The 26611-nt window shown below is 39.1% G+C and overlaps 1 protein-coding gene and 1 pseudogene across 2 annotated transcripts in view; one reads left to right on the forward strand and one right to left on the reverse strand.

Annotated features, from left to right (window-relative positions):
- OPCML (opioid binding protein/cell adhesion molecule like) overlaps positions 1-26611 on the forward strand; it is a gene marked incomplete at both ends in the record, with an annotated part of 1083292 nt that overhangs the window by 58301 nt on the left and 998380 nt on the right. The window lies entirely within an intron of this gene.
- On the reverse strand, positions 25425-25868 carry LOC308431350 (ubiquitin-conjugating enzyme E2 L3-like; annotated as a pseudogene). Its single transcript has one exon. The product of its transcript is annotated as a ubiquitin-conjugating enzyme E2 L3-like (transcript).

The raw sequence follows: 26611 nt of genomic DNA on the forward strand, positions 1-26611 counted from the left end.
GAGTTAGGTGTCTGTGTTAGCTGTCCTCTGCTCCTTTCTCAAGAGCTTCCTCTCCTGTCCTAATGAGAGTGAAAGTCAGGATCTAGAAGTGGCTCAGGCAAGACTCCTCCTTTTCAAAAAGTGAATAAAGTCCAGCTTCCTTGGAATCCTCCCAGAGAGGGAGAAACTGGGGCACAGGGAATATACCACCATATAGCTCTTTGTGCCATGGATTAGCCATGTGTGGAAAAGTGGAAATGAGAAGTGGGCAAAGTGGAAGTGAGAAGTTGAATGTCCTCAGGGCAAGGCAGGCTGCAGAAGTCTGGCTGTGGGCCATGCAGAGGACTCTGATGATTGCTGTAGGGTCAGTTCATAGATATTTTCAGCCTCTCTTGGATTTTCATTTGCCAGAACCACTGGAAGATTAGTCCCCACAGATGAGAAAAACAAAAAGATTCCTCAGAGGAGGAAGAGGAAACCTAATTGCCACTGGCTATTTCCGGATGTGGGAACAATTTGAGGCTCTGATGGTAGTCTCAGCTTTGAAACTCAGCAAGACCTCATGATGGGAAAGTTTGATGTGGCCCAGAAACCTCCCATGACCTTTCATGTCAGTACTCAGCAGGACTGAGTGGCAGCCTGGGACTATTGGCCACCTGTCTGAGCCATATCACTATGGGAGCAGGAGTGATTCGGGTCATGCTCCTGAGCAACTCTGCCCACGTGCCCTCGGCTCTCTGAGATGCACTGTGTGTCAAGGGACTTGGGCTTTCCCTGGACCATGTTAGTAGGGTTGCTTCCTCCAAGATGCATGGCCTCTGTCTAAAACTGAGAAGATAATACAGAGAAGTGTGCTCTTACTGAAGAGGCCACCTCATGCCACTCAATGTTTGAGTGAACAAAGGGTTAGCTTAGCCCCTGGCTTTGCAGAGATATTTGAGGGTTAGTACAAGAGTTGCATACAGAAAGGGAAAGCAACTCAAAGACCCTCATCTCTGAAAGAAACCACATCTGGAAGCCATGTTTGGTCTGCTGCTGTAGATTTCTTCGCCTTCCCTCTTTCTACGTATCCCAGTGTTTCCTGGTACCAGTCTCCCTCTGTACCCATGCCCACTCTGTGATTGCAGTAGCCCTTGAAGGGAAAATGTGATCTTGTGAAAACATTTCCCTATTCTATTTAATAACTCTTCCTGATCTTTCTGGAATAATCCTTTTGTTTCAGCTGCTGTGGTTTATAAAAGATGCCCTGAGAATTCTAATCCCCATTCCTCTCCATCTCTCTGTGTCTAGTTTTTTTTTTATTCACTTTTCAAATTTCAAAAGCCACAGGAGGAACTAGTGTGAAATACTTGTGAAATTCCTTTCTTCTAGCCTTGTGCCCAGAAGACCACTCCCTCTCTCCCAGGACAAAGCAATGTCATCAGTAACCTTCCATATGAATATGGAAAAAAAAAACATTCTATCTTTTCTCACTTTGATGCTAGCATATAGTGTATATTATGCTGGCTAGTTGCTTTCTTTCTTTTTCTTTTTCTTTTTTATCAGTATAACACAATTAGAATTACCTGGGAAAGGGGAACCTCAGTTGAAGAATATCCTTCATCAGAGTGGACTGCGGTTAAGTCTGTGAGTCTTTTCTTGATTAGCAATTAATGTTAGAGGGCACAGTTTATTGTGGGCACTGCTGTGCCTAGGCTCATGGCCTCCACCATATAAGAAAGCAAGCTAATCAATCCATGCAAAAGCAAGTCAGTAAACAGCTTTCCTCTGTGGTTCCTGCCTCTGCCTTGGGTAATGGACTGTAACCAAATAAGCCCCTTTCCCCAATGTTGCTCTTGGTCACAGCAATAGACAACAAACTAATGCATATGACCAGTTCTGCATTCTTCCCTTTATTGTAGTTTCCTGGAGGTTCCTTCCTGTCACTGAACAAAAAGCTTCTTTACTCTGTTTTGCAAACCCCTTAGTTGGTTTGTCACACTATTCTTCTGCTTCTCTGAGCTCTTTCTACTTGTGACATCAGTGGCACTGCTTCTGGGAAGCCTTCCTTAGTCATTTCAACCTCCAGTGATGCCCCCAAGAGCTAAGCTATTGATGCCTGTGTTTGCTGAGCAGGCCACCTTGATAGGCCGAGATATCTTCAATGGTAGAAACTTTCTTGCTCCATTTTGTTGTACTCATAGTAATGCATCAATTATCAGATGACCTTTTATGGCAAGTTTGTTGAAAGACAGCTTCAGGGTCAGAATATGCAGATTCTGCTGACTCAAAATCTGTGCTAGGCACCAGGTTGGTTTGTAATGAAGTGGATGATCTTTCCAGCCACAAAAAGCCCTACCTCCGGTATCTCTTGGGATGCAAATATATGCTTGTCCTGATCAAAGCATAAAGGGCAGCATTTCCATGGCTGTTTACTCCAACAAACAGTTGCTGTTTTGCATTTTCCCTCTCAAAAGTCAGCCAATGGGTAGGCATTGCCAAGTCATGGAGTGTAGAGAAGAAAAATGAGTTCTCTGGGTCCAATGTGTTGAAGGTCATGTCTACTTCAAGATGACTGACAGAATCACAGAATTCCTTTCTCAGGTGAGAGCTACAGAGGGAAGTGGGAAAGGACATTCCATTTTGTCAGCTTACTCAATGATTTAATTCTAGGTGACATTGTCTAGATGTTCTGGTACTAGTCCTGTGAGCACAGACCATTTCAGGAAAGAAAAGAAGCTGGGCAGCCTCTCTGCACAGCAGCCAGTCCCTCCCTGGGGATCTTCTCTACTTTGAGATCATCTCTAGATTAGTAAATAATTTTACATTAGGCTAATTAATTCTAATAGACTCATTAGTTGAGTCCTAGAGCTCAATCTCAAGGGAATGAGCCAAAGCTGTGAACATATTTTTGTGAGAAAATCGTGTCATTTTCGACCAAGTTAATTACAGCTTGAGGCCCCACCCCCAGAATGTATCTTCCAGTTTTTGGAGTTTGATTTGCCTCAGGTTTGTATAACCATTAATTGACATTAATGCCCTAATGAAGCTTTCTCCTTGGAAACTGTGGTCCCTTTTCTTTTTCCATTGTGTTTTGAGATTCTAAGAAAAGAAGAATAAATCAGTGTACAACTTTGAATAGGTCTCTGTGATGTAATTTAAAGAGAATAATCATAAACAAAAAAAAGAGCTCATAAGATGTCTAAGTGACATGGATGGGAAGTACTTTAGTTGTTGGGAGAAAGAAGAGATTATTATACACTGAATTAGTAAAGGAAGTTTCCAGTTCCCAACTCCTTAACTCACTTGGGAAGCTGAGGTGGGAGGATTTTGAGTTCCAAGTCAGCCTGGGTTACATAGTGAATTCTAGGTTAGTCTGGGTTACATTGAACCTGTCTGAAGATTTAAAAAAAGAAATGCTGATTAGCTTGTTTTGCTCAGTACATACTGTATGTTTGCAGTGATATACCACATTGTACTTACAAACTAAGCAAAATTATAAAGAACCCATTAAATGGTTTTTCAATGCTTAAAGAGATGTATATGTTAAGTACTCTGATTTGGTTGCTATACACGTATCAGATTATTATACTGACTTCAACAAATTATATGATGAAAACTTGAGAAAGAGCAATTGGGATCAATATACACAAGGTGATGTCAAGCGTAGAATTGTGGATTCTATAAGCAATAAAAATCCTGAAAGCTTTGCTATGGAGAAGGGTAGCCACTAAGCAACTGTGTCATAAGAGCTAACAGGCAGACACACCCGTGACAATGACTGAAGTGGATGAGACCAGAGAAGGCTGGTGCTGGAGATAGGAAGTTCTGGAAGAAGTACTTTACAAGTATTTCTAAGAGAAATTGTGCTTAGTAATTTATACCTTAGTGAAGATAAGATGTCCCCATTCCTCCCTGGAAGAGACGAGCAAATCTCCAGCAGTCCTGTTTTTGAGCTGCTTGAAACCTTCTGCATTTTCCCTGTTCAATGATGCTTCAGTCTTGCATTGGACTTTTCTGGTGCCCAAAAATGACTGGTCCTCCACAGTGTCCCTCTGCCTTCACTTGCAGAGCAGAGCTACTGGGTGTCCCCTCCTGTCCACCTGTTGCTCTCTACTTCAATCCCAGAAGAAAAGCAGCTAATGACTATCCGTGGCAGAGGAAGGGCTGAGGGAATAATCAACAAAACTTTGTGAAGCATCCTTGTGAGTGCTTGTCAAGGCTCTTGAGTATCTTGGTGGAGGCCATAGTCTCTGGAACTAGGGGGCTTGGAAGGGCTCTGGGACAGATGTCACTTTGGTCCCAATCCTATTTTCTATAGCTGTTTTCTTAAGGGCTTCACTGTCATATTGATGTATGGCTCTGAGGGCTCATTGGAGTCTGTTTTAGACACTTTGTCCCCTACCTACCTACCAAGATTACCTGTGGTAAACCCTTAGAGAGGTAGGAGGCTCTGCCCAGAATTTAACAGCAACATCTAAGTCCAAGAGATTTCTTGCTGTACCAAAGTTCTATGTATGACTGTGGGGAGAGAATCACTCTGATTTTCTTCTTCTTTTGTGCTCAGTCTCTGCTGTTCGAATCCTGGTTGTTTCTTAATCTACAGGAAAAAGAGCTGTGGACCAACACGGGTTTTGAAGGTAGAGAGCTGTCAGCCATGGGCCTTGATCCTATGTGCCAAGTTTGGCAAGCTCAATGCTATGCCTTGATGCTTCCTGCAGCCCATGGAAAAGGTGCTAACAAAGATAACATCAAGTCTGAAAAGTTCCCGGAAAGGCGAAGGACCTCTATTGCAGTTCGGTTCTTTCATAGAAAACTTATTTATATATTGCATTCAAGAGCAAGTTTCTAGAAGCCATTTTCATTAAAGATTATACTTTGTATGTATTGAAAGATGTAGTGTTTGTAAACCTATTTACTTTCAATAAGTAACATGAAACAAAGGGTTTGAGAAGAAGAGTTTGGGAAATCATCGTCATGAGGACATATGTTACATTCATTCCTTGTTAATTATGCAGTTAAAATAATGATAAACATTGCATTGGCTGGTTTTGTGGGTCAACTTGACACAAGCTGGAGTCATCAGAAAGGAGGAGCCTCAGCTGAAGAAATGCTTCCATTAGATCCAGTTATTAGGCATTTTCTTAATTAGTGATCAATGGAGGAGGGCCCAACCCATTGTGGGTGGTGACATCTCTGGGCAGGTGGTCCTGGATTCTGTAAGAAAGCAAACTGAAGCAAGCCATGTGAAGCAAACCAGTAAGCAACACCCCTCTGTGACCTCTGCATCAGCTTCTGCTTCTAGGATCCTTTCCTGTTTGAGTTCCTGTTATAATTTCCTTTGACTAGCAATGTTGAAATGTAAGCTGAATAAACCTCTTCTTCTCCAACTTGCTTTTTGGTCATTGTATTTCACTGAAGCAATATAAACCCTAACTAAGACAAAAATTAATTAAGATATATGTTTAAATATATGCACTTGTATTATGAGACATGGTAATTTTATGAGTTCTATTTAACACCCTTCCTTGAATTCTGTGTATACTACAAAAGAAGTCAAAAGTGAAGAAACAAAGCCCTTTTAGCTTTCTACTGAGGTGTGTTATATTAATTATGAAAGAGTTTAAAATAATACTTATAAAAGATGTCTTAAATTTACTCACAAAGGGGCTGGAGGATGAAAGGGAGGCCAGAAAAACAGAGCTAGTAACAAATTTGTGGCTTAAAAAAACATACAAACAAAACAGAGGCCCCCCAGGGGGTATTGGGAGGCAGCTCCCTGTTTAAGAGCACACATTGCTCCTGCAGAGAGTAGGAGTTTGGGTCCCAGCACCTACCTATAACTCTCCTAAGTGCATCTGATGCCTATGGGCTCTCTGGTTATAGGCACTCCTTTTCACATACCCACACGCTGGCAGATACATACACATGCATAACGAAACAAATAAAGATAAAAAAAAACTCAAAGATTCTAGAAAGTAAGTGAATAAAGTCCTATCTGGTTCAGTCAGAAGGACGACCAAACCTTGTTTATACAGAGACATTCTGGACTTCTCAGTTTTGCATATCGTTGGAAAAACTTTTACTTCATTCAAACTATAGTCTTGCTTTTGCAGCCTGTCTTATCTCCTTAAGGTATCTTTCATAGATAGCATATAGAGAGTCATGTATTTGGAGCCTTCAGGAGGTATTGCCACCCTCATTCCCTGCGTGGAAATGAGAACATTGAAAGACTGCTAGTTACAATAGCTAAGGTCCCAGAAGAAATGAGAAAAACATGAGGAAGGGACTCCATCCCTATCTCTAGAAGGTCACCCGTCCCTCTAACATAGTACTCCTGAGATCCACACTCTGAGTTTCTTCATCTAGTTTCTTGTCATCTTATTTTGACTTAAAGAATTATGGGAAAGGGGAGGCACCTTGGAAAATTATCCACTGAGGTGGTGCCACATGGATTGGTAGCTACAGAGAAGGACCAAGAAAGCAAATTACTTTGACTCATTTACCAATCCTGCCATATAGGGCAGTAGTTGAGTTCTGACCACACCCTGGGTTTGGTGAACTCTGATACTTTTCTGGTCTTTCTTTATCTTCATTTGTTTTTTTTTTTTTTTTTTTAAATCTAGTGTTTAGACTACTTTAGAGATTCAGTGTATGATTACTATAGCAATGGGATGCTATGAAAACACAAACTGAGATATCTCCCCTTTTGTGATTGTTGTTGAGAAGAGCTTGACTAGGTAGCCCAGGCTGTCACATTCAATATGATTCAATATGACCATGCTGATCTCCAACATGCTCTCTTGAGTGGTGAGATTGTACACCACCATACCTGGCTCAATTTCTTTTATTCAGCATGCTTGGTGACGTTTTTAACCAAACAGTTTGAAATCTCCCTGTCTTTCTCTCCCTCTCCTTTCTCTCCCTCTCCCTCTCCTCCCTCCCTCTCTCTCTCTCCCTCTCCTCCCTCTCTCCCTCTCTTCCCCTCTGTGTGTGTGTGTGTCTGTGAGAGAGAGAGAGAGAATACATATGTGAGACTGTGAAGGTCAGAAGTTGATGTTGAATGTCTTCTACTGATTAACACTTTATGTTTTGAGAAAGGGTCTCTCATTGAATCAACAGCTTTTCTGTTCACTGTTAAAATAATTGACCACAGCACTGGACACATGCTTGTCTCTGCTCCTTCAGTGTTCAAGTCAAAGGTCACACTGCCCTACCTGGCTTTATGGGGCCTAGGAGTGTGAACCTAAGTCATCATACATGTTCTGCAACCTCTTAACCTACTGGGTCCTATTATTGCTACTTCCAGATCCATCTCTTCCCAACCCATCTCCTCCTCCCCCTCATCTTCTTTCTCTTCCTCATTCTCTTCCTCTTTAAGATTTTATGACATGCTCATGAGCACTAAGAATTCAAGGAAAGGATCAGATCAGCCCAAATGTCACACAGAAAATCCATGCAACCTTCTAACCTCATTATGAATTCTGTCATGTTGTACCCTTGAAAGAAAAGGGCAAAAAGGAAAGGTATTAGATCCTCCAGGATGGAGGAGATCTGTTCATTATGTCCTGAGCTAGGCTGGCAGGATAGTTACGAGAAATCATAGTCTAGAGTCTACTTTGGTGTTCTTAGCCTACATTGGGAGCAATATGGTGGTAATTCACAGTTCATATTGTTCAACTACACAGCCGTCTCACAAAGCAATAGCTTTCTTGAGTGAGGGTTTGGGGACAGAAAATCTAGAACTAGTGAGTCTTTTTAAGCATCAACATAAATATAAATACATGCTTTAAAAATAATATCAGGCAACCGGTAAAGCTGAGCATCTCTGCTTTAGTCCCCTGGGCTCTCAGGGATCCTGTGAGCCCTTTGGAAAACCTTTCTCACCAGTCAGCATGCACTTTGCTCTTCTTCCTTCTTCCTGTCGCCCAAGTTCCTGACCTGAGATACACAGTTGAAATTAATTGAAATTTACTGTTGCATGTAGTTTTTAAAAAGTAATGTTTTATTTCTTATTTGAACTGAAAAGAAAATGTGGGTATTGTTTGTACAACAAGGAATTAAAACTCCCTTGTTTGGCATTGAATATTTTAATAATTTTTGACCTCCAATTCTCTAGTTCATTTTATGTTCCAATACTTGTTAGAATGACTTTTTACTTCATAAAATATGTTTGCCTTATCTTCATATCTTGGCACACCCTAGAAAACAGTTATATATATATATATATATATATATACATATATATATATATATATATATATTAACTGTGATCATAGTATCTTTTGATAGTAAAGCCTAAATAATTATGGACTCAATTTTTTTCTCTATCGTTTTTGTTGTTTGTTCTTTTGATGCCTTTGCAAAAGAAATTTGGGACCAATCTAATGTTAGGAAGAATTTCCCCTCTTGATTCTTCTAAATTTTTTAATTAAAAATTTTAAATTAATCTGTATGTGCATGTTCAGTAGAGCAATAAAGGAAGATCCCTTAATATAAGGCATATGAGGTCAAGTTTAAATCTTCCTTTCTCCTAATACTTCATTGAAAAGATCATGTTTATTCCTTTATTAAAGAGTCTTGGCAAATCACTTGTCAAAATCACTTCACATTACACAGAATTCTTTCTGGGATGTTAGTCCATTCCATCAGTTTGTGAATCCATCTTTATGCTTCTACATTTCTATCTGTCTTTGGAGTGATTCAGAGATTGGGAAGTGGGTAGGATTGAGAGTTTAGTGGATACATCTTTCTTCCATTTTTATCCTTTATTTCTTCCTTCCTTTCTTTTTCTGTTTTTGTTTTTGGAAGGAGAATTTTTTTCTCTTCTTCTCTTCCCCCTCCTCTTCTCTTTATTCTCATCTTCTTGTTTCTGAGGACAGGATCTCCTTTAAGTTGGCCTGAAGCTCTCCTGTGTAGCTCAGGCTGCCCTCAAACTCAGGATCTTCTTGCTTCTGCCTTTCTAATGCTAGGATTGCAGCATATGTCCCCTAGATGGGTTATTTATGTCTTACTTTATTTCAGAACATTTTGTAGTTTTCATTGTATACATTTTTGAGCATCACGGGATACATTTATTTCAAGTATTTTCATGCTTGAAGAGGCTATTATAAATAGGGTCTATTTCTTTTCATTTCTTTTGGGATTGATTATTTTCAGTATATAGAAAAGCAATCAATTTTGATTGATGATTTTGTACTATGCAACTTTTAAAATTTTTGCTGTTTTGAAAATTGATCCTAGCCATGTTGTATGTGATTAGAGTTTTATTCAAATAAGATCATCTCATCCGCAAATGAGGATAATTACACCCCCCCCCCAGAGTCTGGAGTTCTTTTATTTCTTTTCTTTTTATAACTAGTTTGAATAGAGAGGGAGTACCTTCATGGAAGCAGGGGAAAGGGAGGGTGTATGGGAGTGGGGAGAGGAAATAACATTTGGAATGTAAATACAGAGACTATCCAATTAAGAAAGAAGTGGTAAGAGGAGGGTGTCTTGTTCTTGATCTGAAAGAAGTCTAGTATAAATGAACATTGAGTATCCTGTAGGTACTGGGTTTCTTGATTTTTGCTTTCATTAGATTAAGATTCTTCTCACCTCTGCTATGTGTTTTCATCATGCAGCGTTGTTAATTTTTGTCACATGCTTTCCTGAATTAATTGACATAATAGGCTTTCCCCCACTATGGCTATTGTTATTTTGCTTAGTTTATGAGACCCTGTCTCTTATAGTCTGTGTAATCTTTTAATTCACTGTATAAATAAGGATGATCCACAAGCCTTTCTTTCCCAAATTTTAAGCGTATATGTGTGTACCACCTCCACCAACACTCCCTTAAAAGTGTGACATTACACCGGTTGAGTCTCATACATCAAACCACTATCGTGTTACTGAAATAGACCTCTACTGGTCATGGCACATAAGCCTTTCAAGATGTTATTGTGTTCTGTTTGCTAATGTTTTCTCTATTCACAGGAGACTAGCATCCATAAAGGTTATTGCTCTCTAAAGCTCTTTCTTACGTCATTGTTGTATATGGTATTAGAACGATGCCTCATGGAATAGGCTAGTTAAATAGCTTCCTTTTTTTTTCTTTACGTCCTTCCTTTATTTCTTTTTTTCCTTCCTTTTTTTCCGTTTTTTTTTTTTTTCCCAAGGAGGAGAGTTTAAGGACAATTGTTAATTCTTTACATGCTGGATTAAATCTACCAGCCAACCCATTTCATTCTAGACTCTCTTTGCTGGAAATTTTACATTTTCTGATTCATATCTCCTGACTGCTTGTGCATCTAGCCAACTTTCTTGTTTCTTTATGAGTTGGCTTTGATAGGGTATGTGTTTTGGAGAAGTAATCCATTTTATCTGTATTATATTTAATGGCCTATACTTGTTCATGATGTGCCCATAATTTTTATCATATCATGTTACATCCTCATTTATTCCTATTTTTGTTAATCATCATTTTTTTTTTAGAAAATGAACATTTCATTTATCTCCTTTAAAGGACCACCACTTCATTTATTGGTTTTCTTTCTCTATTTTTATTTTTAATAACTGATAGATTTTATGTTGTTGATTAGAGATTTTTTTAAAGCACAAGTTTTTGCAACTATAAATTTACTTGATAGCACTGCTTATCTGTCAATCTGTAAGTATGGGGTGTTGAACCTTCATTTTTGTCTCATCTTGTATAATTTTTCTTATAACTTTATCTTGGGTACTTATGAGTATATTATTTAATTTTAACATATGATGAAAGTTCCAGTGTTCTTTCCATTACTGGTTTATAACTTCCATTCCATGTGAGAGTAAGTAACATTTTTAATAGTTTTTGTGCTTTCTAAATGTATTACGCTTTACTTTGTGATGTCACACATACATGGTTTATGGCAGAGAATGTTTTGATTGCACTGAAAAATGCATATTCTGTTATTGCCTAGTGAAATGTTCTAGTTCTATGTTGGATCCTGTTAATCTGTAAGACTTTTAAACTTTTTCTCAATTATTTGTCTTCTGATTGGTTTTTCTATATGTCACTATAACTACAGTATTAAAATTTCATGCTATCTTGTTGTAGAGTGACCTATTTTTCCTGTCACTTCTTTCATGTCTACTTCTTTTTAACTTCTGATATTTGACATTGTATCTTCTTGGTGGATTGACTTTTATTTTTACACAAAGTTATTCTTTGTCTCATGTAAGTTTTATATAAAATCTGTTTTGTCTGATACAGATACACTCACTTTGCTCTGGTTTGGTAATGCTTGCCTGGACGATGTCTTTTCTGTCTGATTACTTTCAATTCATGCATGTTTTACATCTAAATGAGTCACTCTATCTAACATAGACTTAAACTTTGTCTTTTAATCCATTCTAATAATCTTTGGCCTTTGACTCTAGAGTGTGATGATTAACTTTAAGTATTTCTATGACTAGATTAAGAAACACATAGAGGCACAGGAAAGCATTTTTTCCTTAGGGATGTATCTTAAATGTGTTTATGAGGAAGGGGCCTGAAGGTAGGCAGGTAAGAAGTTTTTCCCTCAATATGAATAGGCTCCATTTAATTGGCAGGGGACCCAGATTGAACAACAACACAAAAGTGCAATGTACAGCATATTCCTCATTCTCTTTTCTCTCTATCTCACACCCTTTCCTGATGCTCTTTGACTGTCTTTGGACATGACAACTTTAGGTTCTTCATCCGATCATGGGTGCATGTCTGCAATTATAGTAATAGGAACACGGGACAGGAGAGTTAGGAGGTCAAGGCCAGTTGTAAAACTGTCTCAAAAATACAAACAGGAACTGAGAATATGGCGTAGTCAGTAAAATACTTGCCACATAGACATGGGGGTCTGCATTTGGATTTTTAACACTCATGTAAAATTCTTTGTGAAGCAGCCTGTGTCTGGAATCTCAGTGCTGAAGAAGCAGAGACATGTGAATCCAGAAGCTCACTGGCAAGCCAGCACAGCCATTCACTGAGTTCCAAGCCCAGTGATATTTTCTCTCCAAACAAAAGGCACAACATGATTGAGTAGGACATCCTCTCTGACCTCCAGGTGCACACAAACAGCTGCATGCCGATGAATGAACACAGACACTGACACACAGATGTGGAACAGACCCACAACTCCAACAAAAATTACAAGCACAAAAATAAATTTCTCCAGGACCTAGACTCCAATACTTGCAAGGAACTTTTGGAAATAAAAAAATTCAGCTATGACTGATACATCTCAGGATTTCCAGCCTGCAGATAGTCTGTCATGAGATTTCTAAGCTTCTGTAACGCTAAGAGCCAACTTCTCCAGTAAATCCCCTCATCTCTTTCTCTGTAAATAACTCTGTCAGTTTGTCTGTCTATCTCATTTAAGCTGTAGTTACTGTGGGGGAAATACATGCATTAACCTAATGTATAGCTCCCATGATTCTAGTATTAAGGTCACAGATTCTGTCTCTGTCTTGTATCTGTTTCTCTTCCTCTTTCTATGTGTGTTGTACTTTGGCATTTTAAATCTTACTTCAAAATTAAAAGTAGAATTATAAGCTCAAATTATGAGACATTTTGCAAATGCTGTTTATGTATCTATCTTTACTTGGGAGTTTATCATTTTATAAGGGTTTGAGTTATCCAAAGATTCCTACATTTAGTCCAAGGACACAAGTTTCTTTGGGAGTAGGTCCAAGAAAATGAACCACATCTCATTTTGTTTATCTATAATGCCTTAATTTTTTCTCAGTTTAAATCAGTTTTGCTGGATATAAAAATTACTTCAGTTTTTTAATGTGATACTTTATACATAAAAACTCATTATTACTGACCTATAGGGGGCTTTCGAGGAGAAACATTTATATTTGCATGTGACAAGTTACTTTTCTCTCTCTCTTTTTTCTCTTTGTCTTTCTGCTTCTATAGCTCTGTGTAAAACTCACTGACATATAAGCACAGAAGACTATACACGTGTGTGGCATACTAAATGATGTTTATATAGATGCATATCTACTATTCAATATTTTATCAGGCTAAAAGTGTCTATCTTTACATTTATTTAAATGATAAAATGTAAATGTCCTTTCTTTCTAGCTTAAAAAACAGCAGTAGATTATCATTATCTCTAGGCAATCTACGGTGCAGTGACCACTCTTATTTCTGGCTAAGGGTGTTTTAGTTTGGTTATTCAGTGCCTTGGTTGTCTCTGGCTTTCCCTTGCTTATCTTTGTTGTGTGTTTGCATGTCTACTTTGGTGCTAAGTTTGCCAAGTTTCAGCCATCCTTTTTTTGATAGCCACTCTGCCTTCCCCTCCACCCCCTTGTCTCAGAACTTGACAATGACCCTAAGACTCCCTTAGGTTGCATTAGATTTTCTTCATTCTTTTGTCCGTGTTTAGAAGATTTGTGGCTCATTTTCAAGTTGCTTATTCTTCCATCTAATCAAATCTGCTATTGAAGTCTTGTACTGAATTTCACTTTATCTCCTTTATGTTAAGATCCAGAGTTTGTGTCCCTTACTTGTGAGATGCAATTTTGGGATGTCTGTTGACAGTCTAATTTTGTTCCTATTCCATCTTCTTGATTTTCCTTTGTTCTTTGTCTATATTTTCCTTTGGCTCTTTCAGTATATTTCAGACCACTGTGCAAGTGTCATCGCCTGCTAAATATGACAGTTGAGTTTCTTCAGTGGTAGTTTCTAGAGATGACTTTGTTTTTGTGATTAAGCCATCATTTCCTTGTGTTGGTGTGTTTTGGAAGTGGTTTCAAGCATTGAAAACTTTTCCACATTCATAGTCTCTGCAAGTTGGGCTTGATAATCTTTTCTAATTAGTGCCTAGTCTCAGGCTTGGGATCATTTAGTTTTAAGGTCTTCCAAGACCTGGGTTTGGCCCAGTCATGTATGATTTGTATGGTTTTAGACATCCCCCCACAACCACTATACTACCTATGTGCTTCTAAATGTCTTAACTAATTTTCCAAGGACTTCCAATTTAGATTTGTAATTTTTTTATTGGAACTTTGGATATCCTACTATATTCCTCTCTCTACCCTGTGCTCATATCCCCAGGGCCTGTGGGTCTGTAGTTTCCCCTGAAGGTTTATATATCCTAACACATGTCATTTCTTTTATCATGTCATTTCTAACACATGTCACTTTCCTTTATCAGTCTTAGACTCAAATTCGTTATAATTTCTTGTTCAAGCTCCAAGTCAAGACTGAAACTGAAAATTACAAGTTAAGCGCTGAGAATATGTTCCTGTTGGTCTCTTTCAAGCAGCTGGTATTGGCCACTTGCTTCTAGCTATGGCACACTAGCAAACAGTCAGGGAGTCCAGGGCTTGACAAACAGCACAGAATTTCTACCCATATCTGACTGTAGCTTTTCTTTTTCTCTAACAGTGAGTGATGTCCAGAACTGGGATAAAATGATTTTTGCCATTTTGTATTAATCAGTGGGAAGAATTAGGGTGTGGAACTTCCTTGCCTCTCATCTTGCTGGCATCATCTCTGTGACAGACTTATATATAAAACCAGGGACACAGAAGTATGCTATATCATTATTCTTTTTCTAATTGTGTTTTTCAATTGTATATATATATACAATTTCAGAAACAGTAGATACTGTTTCTGAAGGTATCTACATGGAGAGAGTGCTGGGAGACTACACTAGGAGGACAAATGGGATGATGATAATCCTTAAATTGCTCCCATTGTCATGACTGCCTAAAACTTGTTTGAACTGAACCCTTAAAATATGCTTAATATGTCTCTCAGAAGTGGAGTGGTCAGAAACCAAGAGAGCAAGTATGCAGTTTGTTTCAGATGGACCACCTCCCCAAGTAGGGTGGGATCAGGAGGCACTTTAATGGCAGGATATTGGAGTTTTTTGTTCCATGTTTAGGGACAATTGGTATGATACCAATTTGAGACACTGAACTTTTTTTTTTAAATGAAGATATTTACTTTACATTCCTTTTACAACTTTTTCTCTCTCCTCTTTTCCTAGTCCCTTCCTCTTCCCCCCTCTCTATTTCTCCACCTCAGCCACCTCCTCAGAAGAGAGGAGGCCTCCCATCGATATCAACCAGCCTTGGCATATCAAGTTGCAGTAAGACTAGGGACAACTTGTAGGCAGGACAAATTGTAGGTCAAAGGTTTTGTGGCTGAGTTGATATCACAATCCCTCCATTGGAAGTCCCGCCAATTCATAGGAGATGGCCCCTTCAGGCTTCCTATCCTTCATTGCTAGGAATCTTAGCTAGGATCACCATCACAGCATCATAGATTATTGTGAGTTTCCATTGTCCCAGGTTTCTAGCTTGTTCCAGAGATGCTTCCCCTGAATCCAGTTGTCACTTCCAGTTCTTTCTCACTTTCCTGTCACCTCATTTTTTCTGTTTCCATCTCTACCCCTCCAAAATCCAGCCTCCTCTCTCCATCCACCCCATTATATTTCACCTTTACCATGAGATTCAAGCTCTCTCCCCACCCCTTGGGCCCTCCTTGTTATTTAGCTACTTCATGACTAATATCCACTTACAAATGAATACATACCATGTTGGTATTTTTGGATCTGAGTTACCTTACTCAGGATGATCCTTTCTAGTTCCATCCATTTGCCTGCAAAACTCAAGATGCCATTGTTTTTAATGGCTGAGTAGTATTCCATTGTGCAAATGTTCCATATTTTCTTTACCCATTCTTCCATAAAGAGACATCTAGGTTGTTTCCAGTTTCTGGTTATTACAAAAAAAAAAAAAAAAAAAAAAAAAAAAAAAGCTACTATGAACATAGTTGAGCAAGTGTCCTTGTGGTATGATGGAACATATTTTGAGTATATGCCCAGGAGTGGTATAGCTAGGTTCTGAGGTAGATCTATTACACATTTTGTGAGAACCCACCAAATAGATTTCCAAAGTGATTGTACAGGTTTGCACTCCCACCAGCAATGGAGGTGTATTCCTTTTGCTCCACATCCTTGACAGCATGAGATGTTGCTTTAATTTTTGATCTTAGTCATTCTGAATGGTGTAAGATGGAATCTTAGTCATGTTGATTTGCATTTTCCTGATGACTAAGGAGGCTGATCATTTCTTCAAGTGTTTCTCAGCCATTAGAGATTCCTCTGTTGAGAATTATGTTTAGCTTTGTATCCTGTTTTTTCAATTGGGATATTGGTTTGTTTATGTCTAGTTTCTTGAGTTTTTACATATTTCACATATCAGCCTCCTGTAAGGTTCAGAGTCGAAGATCCTTTTTGTTCTGTAGGTTGCTCTTTTCTCCTTTGCCTTACAGAAGCTTTTCAGCTTCATGAGGTCCCATTTATCAGTTGTTGATCTTAGAGCCTGAGCTAATGGTGTTTTCAGAGAGTTGTTTCCTGTGCCAAGGCATTCCAGGCTATTTCTCACTTTCTTTTCTATCAGATTTAGTGTATACTATTTTTGTGTGTAGAGTTCTTTGATTTACTTAAAGTTTTGTGCAGGGTGTTAGGTATGGATCTATTAGAATTTTTTTTTACTTGTAGATATCTAGTTTGACTAACAACATTTGTTGATGATGCTTTCTTTCCATTGTATAGTTTTGGCTTGTTTGTCAAAAATCCAGTGTCTGTAGGTATGTGAATTTACTTCTGGGATTTTGATTTGATTCACTTGATCAACCTGTCTGTTTCATACCAGTACCATGTAGTTTTTAGAGACATTGAAATTAAAGGTCTGCATTGTTATAAACCTATCAAAACCAGTAGTCAATATTTTCAACTTTCTATAAGCTAGCACAAGAGTCAAGACCATGACTTTTAGCTTAACTGTGTATATTAATGCATATGAATACTTGTTGTCAGCACTGCAGATTTCCAAATATGAAAATAAATATTTTAAGGGAAAATAAAAGACGATTTATGCAAGCATTTTTATTTGTCTTTAAGCAGTGAGAAAAGAATTAGATTTTAAAGGGACATTCCTTAATCAGCTTTGAATCCTCTGCTCTTTAATATCTCATATAAGAAGGTATTATCAGATGAAACATCTTTCCATCACGATCTGTCTTCCATGATAAATGAATATTTGGGGATTTTCTTAAGGTTCTTCCAAAATCTCCTGGTTTTCCTTCTCTAAACTAACCTCTTCTGTGGTTTACACAGTGAGGAGACTAATGTTTTGATTTATGAAATAACTATATTAACATATTATTTTCTATGCCTTTTATCTTTTATTCTGCCCTCTAGAATTGAATTCATAACAGTTGATCAGCACTGTATTTAGAGCAATTATTATAGATTGGAAAATAGGTTTTATTCTCCCAAATAAATAGTTTCAACCCTTTTAAAATTTTATAGTTAGTACTCAGTAAATATTGATTCCATTTGGCACAATTCTGAATGCTTTGGCTGGGAAATTTTCAGATTGTGTATATGTTTGACTATTTTCATTTGTTGCTAGACTATTATTCTGAGCATCCTTAGGGAAGCAACCGTACATGAGGAGGGTTCAACCAGTCTGGAACAACCTGTCCTTCGGTACCTGGTTGACAGCACATTTATTGCAATTCAGATTTGAGACTTATAGTTTCAGTGAAGAAATTGAAGGTGACATTTTAGTTTTAGAAGTTATATTCAAAACAAAAGAAAAAAGTGACTTCGAAAAATTCGGCAACCTTGAATACCCTAGATGTCAGTAAGACTTAATTTGGCTCTTCTGGTATGAATTCCTTAAATTCTAAGGAGAATTGGCAGTTATCAAGATTTTTGCTTGGAGTTATGATTGAATTTGATGGCCCACAAAGTTCTTTCCACACCAAGAATTGTGTGGTTCTATAAAAATACAGTAAGAAGAAATTAATCCTTCCTTACAAATTTCTATGTATATGTGTTTCCTTCTTCCATCAGCATCCAAAGACTTTGCATATATCATCACTCCAAGAAACCTGTGCATCTCAACACACATATAGGCTCTGTCCCCAAGTGTTCACATTTACTTTGGCTTTCCTTCATTTCCATCTGTAAGATGCACTCCTGTTAGTTGTTGACATGTGTCCCATATTTGTAATAAAGATGATGAAGATGCCATCATAACAAGGACATCCTGAGAGCACAGAGCTGGTGAGTGGTACCCTGAAGTGAGAAGCTGTGCTGAGCTGATGCACCTGACACCAGCCTACAGACTCCCTGAGGGTGACTAAGGTTGTCAGCTCCACACAGTGACATGAAATACAGCGAGCATTTAAAGCACACATACATTCTTAAGCAATCTGTGTGTTTGGCTTGTCTACATTTTTGACACTTGTTTGTCAGAGGGGAAAAAAATGTCCTCCTAGGGAAATTAAATAAATAACACACTCACTATGAAAAGGCAAGGCAGCACAATAAATAACACACATCTTCTTCCCCCATCAGATTTTAATGTCTCAGCATCTGATGAAAAGTTTTAAAGTCCCTTTTCTGGACTTAAAGGACATTAGGTGTGTGGCTTTAAAAAATGCACACACATAGAATAGAATCTCATCCTGATTAAATTTTCTATTCGGTACCACCTACTTTTGATGGGAGAAACTTGCTTATTTATTTATTCATCCATTTATTTATTTTTGATGCTCCCAGCGTTGCTGAAACTTGTAATATGAATTACTTTGATTTTTCAAATGCAATTCTGTTAAATCTAAGCTGGAAAAAGAAATGTCCATGCACACTCTGAACTATACCACCCAGGCCAGTGCCCTTCTGGAAACTCTCATGAATTACATGGAGAAGTGTTAGAAAAGCTGAGAGCTGGGGTCAGTTATTATACTGTATTAGTCCTTATAGAGATTACTAATGGTGGATTCTCCTTGGCCATGATTTTCATGGTTACTTTTAAGACTCAGGTTTACATCAGGCAGAGCCTCTGTGTAGTGGTCTGAACATTCCTGCTACTTATAGATATTAGCACTTCCCACCTCAGTTTCTTTTATTTTTTGTACTTTGGTAAAAGAGTTTATGTAGATCCAGACTCTCATTTTGTAGAGAAATACAATGCGGTCTATTGTGGTTAGATGTCTCCATGTCACAGAGGGAGTTTTGTAGTTAAGATATGGTTTTCGCTACTTTTCTCTCTTGACCTTGCTCTTCCTTTCCTGTCCCCACTCCTTCCACATCCCCCCACCACGTGCTCAAGGCCAGCCTTTACTCCTCTATGTCTCTCTTTCTCTCTTCCTTTCTACCCTCTCAACTCCATTTCCCATGCCCTGAATAAACTCTATTCTATACTTAAAAAAAAAAAAAAAAAAAAAGACATGCTTTTAGTAATGAAGTTTGCAGGAAAATGAGTGAGTCCAGAAGTATTTTAAAGTGAAATGAATTGGCTCCAAAAGATGAAATGATCCCATGTTTTCACATATGTAGGTCCCAACTAATGTTTGCCTACATGTATACAAATGGGTATGGAGGTAGGCAATGAAACAACACTGAAGACCATGAAGGCCAATGGGAGGCGCAGAAAGGAACCTGGTAAGAGGACACATGTGCCATTAAAATTGAATGCAGCTACTGGGAGTGGAGGGGTATAGGGACGGGGAGAAAAGTGGAGGGAGGGGCCGATTTTGTTCTCTTGATGTAATAGGAAATACTCTGTTTTACAAGATTATCTATGGTCACATTACATAAGGTGCTTTAGACATAGGGTGACACACCAGAGCAACAAACTTTACATGATTTTTTAAATTAAGAAAGCATGTGGAATTCTTAGCAAATATGTAAATGCAGTTTTAATAGGGCTGCCATTATCTCTGCATTTCTCAGAAGTCTGAAATCCTTCTCCGTTCAGACTTTTCAGTCTTTGTCTACTCATTTCACTTGCCCTCTGATTATGGGCCCCATTTTCCATTTCATAATATGTTTATTAGCATTGACATATTCTGGACAGTGCGGTAGACACTTCCATCTCCAGTGTTGACCGTTGTTGGGCTGTGTTCTTAGCTGAGCGATGCTCATACTTGAAGTTGCCTTGCCTGTGGAGGCTGTGGCTGTTCAGTTCTTTCAGCCTGTGCCTTGCTGCCTAGCTAAGCTTCTGGAGAAAAATGATTTAGTGGTCCCTGAGGGTGGGTCTCTCTTCCCTCGATTCCTTCCTCTTTTTTTTTTTTTTTTTTTTTTTTTTTTTTTTTTTTTTGCACCTGCTGAGAGATCACTTCACACACTGTCCTCTGGGCCTGCAGACCTATTCCTTCACATCTTAGCCACCCCTTCATGCCATGGGATATTTGCTATAGGTGCTGCCTTCTGGTGAAGGTCTACAAACACTGGAAATCTGTGCACTACCCGAGTTTAGAATCTTTCCTCAACCTTTTCCTAGTTTTCTTTTCAGTATCTTCTGGGGATACTTTCCTCTTAGCTTAGAGATCCAGTTCCTAGATGGCGTAGCCATTTTCTGTGTGAATAGAGACCCATCAGCAGCTTCTCCAGAGCTCCCCAACCAAAAAGTGTTTGCTTTTTTTTGTTTGTTTTTTTACAGATTCTTTTTCAGTTCTATTAAGCCTATGAAATAGACATAAAAAGAATACTCTTGATATAATGTGGTAAGGAGATTTGTATAATGTATTTTGAATATATGAATCACATATATTCTATAGTGAAAAATTCTATATATCTATACATTTGGAAAAGCACATGGCATGCTACTAAGAAGATATGGTACATAAAGCCAGAAGAGGTGGCCCATATCTGCAATCTCAGCACTTAGAGGCAGAGGCAGAAGGCTAACCCAGGCAAGCCTGAACTACATAGTGAGACCTTATCTCATGAGAATTAAAACTATAGCAAAGCCATCCAGCCAGCATTCATGCCATTGGATGCTGAGTTTGTCTACTAGATCCGGATTGCTGGCCTCTGATCTGCATGCTTTTTTACTTGCCAGCATCCTTGGCACCTCACTGTGACCCAGCTATCTAGGACAACTGTGTGAGCAGCCATCAGAGCATCTTTCCTCCCTGGATGTGCTTCATCCCCCCACTTCCTCAGAAAATTGTTTTTTACTCATTAAAGGTTCAAGATATGTAGGAACTGTTACTTGGCCAAACTTATCAGAGCAGATCTCTCTCTCCCTCCCTTTTCCCTCCCTCACTCTTCCTCTCTTTATCCCCCTCCCTCCATCCCTATCTCTCTGTTTCTCCCTCTGTTTCTCTCTTTCCCTCCTCTCTCTCTTTCCTTCCCTCCCTCTCTCTTTGTTTCTCCCTCTGTCTCTCTCTCTTTCTCTCCCTCCCTCTCTCTCTGTCTCTCCCTCTCCCTCCTCTCTCTCTCTTACACACCCACACCCACAGAGAGAGAGAGAGAGAGAGAGAGAGAGAGAGAGAGAGAGAGAGAGAGAGAGAGAGAGAGAATTCTTATTTTATTTTGTTCTTCTCTAGATAGTCCCATTTCCATCCTCAGAGAATTGTTTTTATTCCAACCAAGTACTTCAAATGTCTTTCAAGCCAGCCTCCTCCACATTACATCCCAGAATTAAATATGAAAGTCAGCTGCAGCCTTTTTACTCAGTGAATCAGTGTCAAAGTGAGAGAATTTGAGAAGAAAATGGGTTTGGGCTGGTGTCTGCTATAGCTGGAGGGAGGATCAGCAACTTCCTTAGCCACTCTGGCCTCTAGCAGCCGTCTTCCGAGGCTGCTTGGAAAGGAATGCTCCGAGAGCAGCAGGGATTATGTTGATTGTAGCCCATAGTAAAATGGAATTCGGGGATGTAATCAAGAGGAGTTTATTATCAATCATTGTACAAAGCTGGAGCTAGGAAATCACAGAGTTGGTGAAGTCAGCTGCTCTGTGAGAGAAGGACTTTATGTTGGCTTCTCTGGAGTTCTATGGCTTTCCTCTGGTCACAAGGTGACTGACTGACTGTCTCTGTTTTTAGCCCTGTCTTCATGCGACAATATTCGGAGGCACTTATATATATGAATTGTATCACTGTTTACTTTGAATCAAACAGGAACGTATTCCTCCAGATCATATAGTAGACAGCCTGGTGAACTGGTCACAGATTGTCTGTTAGGTCATTGATGGCCTAGATTATTGTAGCTGACCTGGATCAAGTGTCGTGGTTTAGATCTTACATCTTCCTAATTAATGTGCACTTGAACCCTCAGAATGAGGGCTTACATAGAAATAGGATCTTTGTAGATTACATTTTAAAGGATTTGTCTATACAACCACTTAGAACTTATGGTGGGCCTTAAATCCAAAAAGCATTTCTATAGGAAGAGGGGTCATTATGGAGACAGAGACTGAAGTGATGGAAATAGAGACAGATCAGTGCAGCTCAGTGTAGGACACTCAGAACCCCTATAGCCAAAGGAGCTAAGGATTGATTGCTAGAGCCACTAGAGGGGGAGGGGGGTGAGAGGGAGAAAGAGAGACAGAGAGGTGAGAGACACCTGGCCAGCAGTATATTTCTGGGATCGATGGCCAGCTTCTATCTCAAATGGACTCAGGTTAAGAATTATTTCTGGATATTTTTACTAAAGCATACTAAACCTAACATTAAAATATCATACCTGTTTTTTAAAAAAATTATTCAGAATATACTATGAAGGAAAACCAAAAGCAGTTTTTCCAAGGCAAGGATACCACATAAATATGGCCAGATACAGCATTGGCCAGAATGCTAGTAATAGCATCAACTGCTCTATAGACCCTGAATCATGGATAAACCCAGGCTTTAAAGAAATGCTGGGGTTTTAAAAATAATTTTATATTTTGAAAGGAGAACCAGGGTAGTAGTGAGTTATGGTAAAGGCAGTTCTTGGCATTGGGGTCACACTGTTCACTGCAGGGATTTCAGCTGACATGAGGAACATAGAGAGCCACCGAAGGACAGTGGCACTATTTGCTCTAAGTAGCCTTAAGTCGTAGGTTTGGAGCTTTGACAAGAATAGACAACAATGTATCTCACATCAACCATCCTTCCATTGGAGTTGAAAAAGTGAACAATATATACATTTAAAAATTGAATTTGAATTTGAACTGAGGGGCTTAGACAAGATGGATCAGTGTGACCCACATAGATAGAGAATGATTGGAGAATTTAATTCCCAGAATTTATTCAGTGGATCTGCTACCACTTCTAGCTTCAGAGACACGGGGAATGAACATGAGCTGTTTAGTTTGTCTGAGACAGAGCCCTGACAGCACAGGCTGTAGCAGAACTCACTGCGTAGCCGTGACTAAGCTTGAACTCAGAACTACCTACTTCCCCCAGCATCCTGGGTGTTGGCTATAGGCATGAGCCACCATGTCTGCCTAGAATCTCACTGCTATTGTCACTGTCAGTGCAGTCTTAGGAGACTAACGAATGCACCTGAGATCTGCAAAATAAGGGGCAAGGCAGAGCCTCCCTGCTTTACAGAAGCAAATATTTCCAGCAGGCTGTGTCCTCTCACTGACAGGACATTGATTACTCTAGAGATCAGACATTCACTGTCCTTTCCAGAAAATGTTCACTGTCTTGACCTAAACCAACAGAGGTCCAACTCCTAGCATGACAGAGAAGCCCATCTTCTGTAAGAACATTACTTTTCAGTGCCTAGAGTAAGGGAGACTTCCTACCCGGAACCCAGGGAAGGCTTGGAAGTAGGAAACCAAAGATATCATTACACATAGTGGCTTAAAGCATACACACAAACAAAAACAAAACAAAACAAAACCAAAAAACAAACAAAACAAAACAAAACAAAAAATCCCAAACAAAAAGCCAACCTAACAAACAAAAAAAAAAAAAAAAAACTCCCCTCCCCCCAAAATCATCTATGGGCCCAAGTAAATGAATTGAATTCTTGCTAATTGTCTGCACCTGCACTAAGTTTTAGGGCTTGCAGGTGGTCTCTGTCGTTAGAATAAATTGTCAGTGGTGCTGTATATCTTTTTGTTTCAAAAATACAATTTTGCCAGAGGATATGAACCACAATACTCACTGAGGTCATGTTTGTGTTACGAGCCAGGTACATGGTCTAAACACTCCTCTTTGGACTCCTGGATCTCTAGGTGATATATCCAAAAATCCAGCTTGAATAAAAGCATTGGGGTGTTCTTTTGGTAATAGAAAGGATGGTAGTATAAAGTTCATGAGCTAGAATGGAGAGTCAAAAATCTTATACATACAGTTAATTGAGTTTTGATTTACAGTTTTGGTAAAGAGTAATTTTTTCAACAAATGAACTGGGAAGACAACTGAATACCCACATGAAAACATTAATTTTGACCTTTGTCTGATACCATATTCCCAAATTAGCTAATAGTAAGTTGTAGATTTAAACATGATTTTAAACTTTTAGAATAAAATATTTAAAAAAATGTTTTTCATGATCTTCCAAGCAATTCTTAGGTTTGACACTGGAAACATGATTCTTGAACAAAAATTAATTGTACTTTGTCAAAACGTCAAACTTTTAAGACTGTAAATGGACCAGGATATAGATGATACAAATGTATATACACAATCTATGAATACTCACCTTCCATGATAATGAGTTTCAAGTGAGACAAAAAATTTAAATATTCACTTGGCCAAAGGCGATATTTTTCTGCGGAGCACAGGAAAAGGTGTCTTACACCTTTAAGATCACAGTGAGAATCAGTTCCATCCATAAAAGCAAAGACTGATGTTCTAGATAAGGAGAACACAGGACTAGCACAGACAAGGCCCCATCTCCATCCCAGAGGTGCACCACTCAAAACAAAACAGCAACAAACAACAAAAGACCAGACTAGTCTACTCTGCTTTGTGTTTCTGTGATAAAGCACTGGCCAAATCTGTCTGGGGAGGAAAGAGCTCATTTCATCTTTGGGATAAAACCTTTGTTGTTAACCTGACCACATCCAGGATCAACTGAAACCCAAACAGCTGGGCACAGCTGGGAGGGATTTGATTTTGTTTTCAGTTTTGGTTTTTGTAATTAGATCATTGGAGGTGTAAAGCTCCACATTCAGTCTGGTCACATCTTCTGCTGGTAGCCTAGGACACAAAAAGGTTTGGCTTTGTCGTCTGCTTCTCCTCACTCCTTCGGACAAGTCCACTCACCCCATCATTGAGTCATCGCTTCATCGGTGTTAGAAATTATGTATTTGGGATTCCAATACAGTGAAGACCATCACCTCTCTAGCAGTCCTCTGGGACTCTGGCACCAGACTAAGAATGCTGAGACATCCAGTCTCATGGACTACCAACTACACAGTTCTAGAGCTCTCTGCCAGGAGACAGCTATTGATGGACTACTGGGGCCAGAAACCCATGAGCTGTCCTTTTAATTTTTAGGACATCTGCATATTTTAATCCTTCTTTCCAAGTTACCTAGACCGCTGTTGATTAAGAAAACTGTAGAAAGTTAGTAATTGCCAGAAGCAGACGTTAGTAGGTGGCATGTGTCAATTTCCACAGAGTCCTGCTTTGTGGGGTGTCTGAATGCACTGCTCTGGGACTCCGCTCAAACTTGCTGGAATAACACATGGCAGATTTTAGTCCACAGGTCGTTTTTCCTCCATATTTCTTTGTAAACTCTTCAGCATTCTTACAGAATATTTTTACAGTCCTTAGTGTATTCTTCAGGTAGGTCAGCCCAGAGTGGGTGATCAGGCTGGGGTTCATTCACCAGTGCTATGAGGGACTGGATTACTTGGTCAGTCTCGGTGACTGGCTTCCAGCACTAAATATTGGTGGACAGACGTGCCCCTTCTCTTACTAATGTTAGGGTGATAGATCTTTGTCTTAAATGTGATCTTGGATGATTTGAATGGATACCCTGCTGGAAAGTTGATTTCAATTCTGAAGGCTCCCTTTTCATATGGACGGTTGTCAGAAACCATAAGCCCTTGCTAAGTCAATAAATTAGCTTCATCAACCTGGATGTTAGAAGAGATTTTCATTCCACATTTGTGGATCTATTCAAGCTCCTTCGTCAGCCTCCTGTTCCTATCAGTTCTCTTTCTTTATAGAATCCCGACTAATACAGTCTCATACTTTATAGTCCATTCCTGAGAAAAGCCAAGGTAAGAATCTGGAGGTAGAAACTAAAAGAGAGACCATAGAGGAATACTGCTTACTGGCTTGCCTCTTTCTTCTGCACAGCCAGGCTCCTCATATAACCCAGGACTACTAGCTTAAGGATGGTACCACCTATGGTGGGCTATGTCCTTCTCCTTTTAGAGTAACCAAGAAAATGCTCCATAGACGTGTCCTTAGGCCAATCTGATGGAGACAATTCTATAACTGAGATACCCTTTTCCCAGCTGTATCAAGTTGATATAAAGAATAGCCATTATATAGGTAACTGCCAGAGCTGGCAAAAGTGTGGAGAGACTTGAGTTTCGTAGTTGCTGACAGGATGCAAAATAGCATGGACACTTGAAAGAAGAACCTGGCCATTTCATATATTTAAATTTTTCTGTTGACCAGGCAACCTTATTCCTTGCCATCTATCCTTGAGACATGCAAATGCCTATTTTAAAATAAGATCTTGTAGGCTGTAGGACATAGTGTATCAGTCATACTGGACAACTGGAAGCAATGCCAATGACCTTCAGCCTGGAAGGCATTGTGCAGCTCTGCCCACTGCCCTGTCCAGTGGGCAACACTGCACACTTTTGAAGTGTGTTCCCAGAGGAAACATGTTGTGGAGATGCCAGGTATTTATGCACAGAACATA

Source organism: Micromys minutus (genome assembly GCF_963924665.1).
Source record: "Micromys minutus genome assembly, chromosome: 16".
Classification (NCBI taxonomy): Eukaryota; Metazoa; Chordata; class Mammalia; order Rodentia; family Muridae; genus Micromys; species Micromys minutus.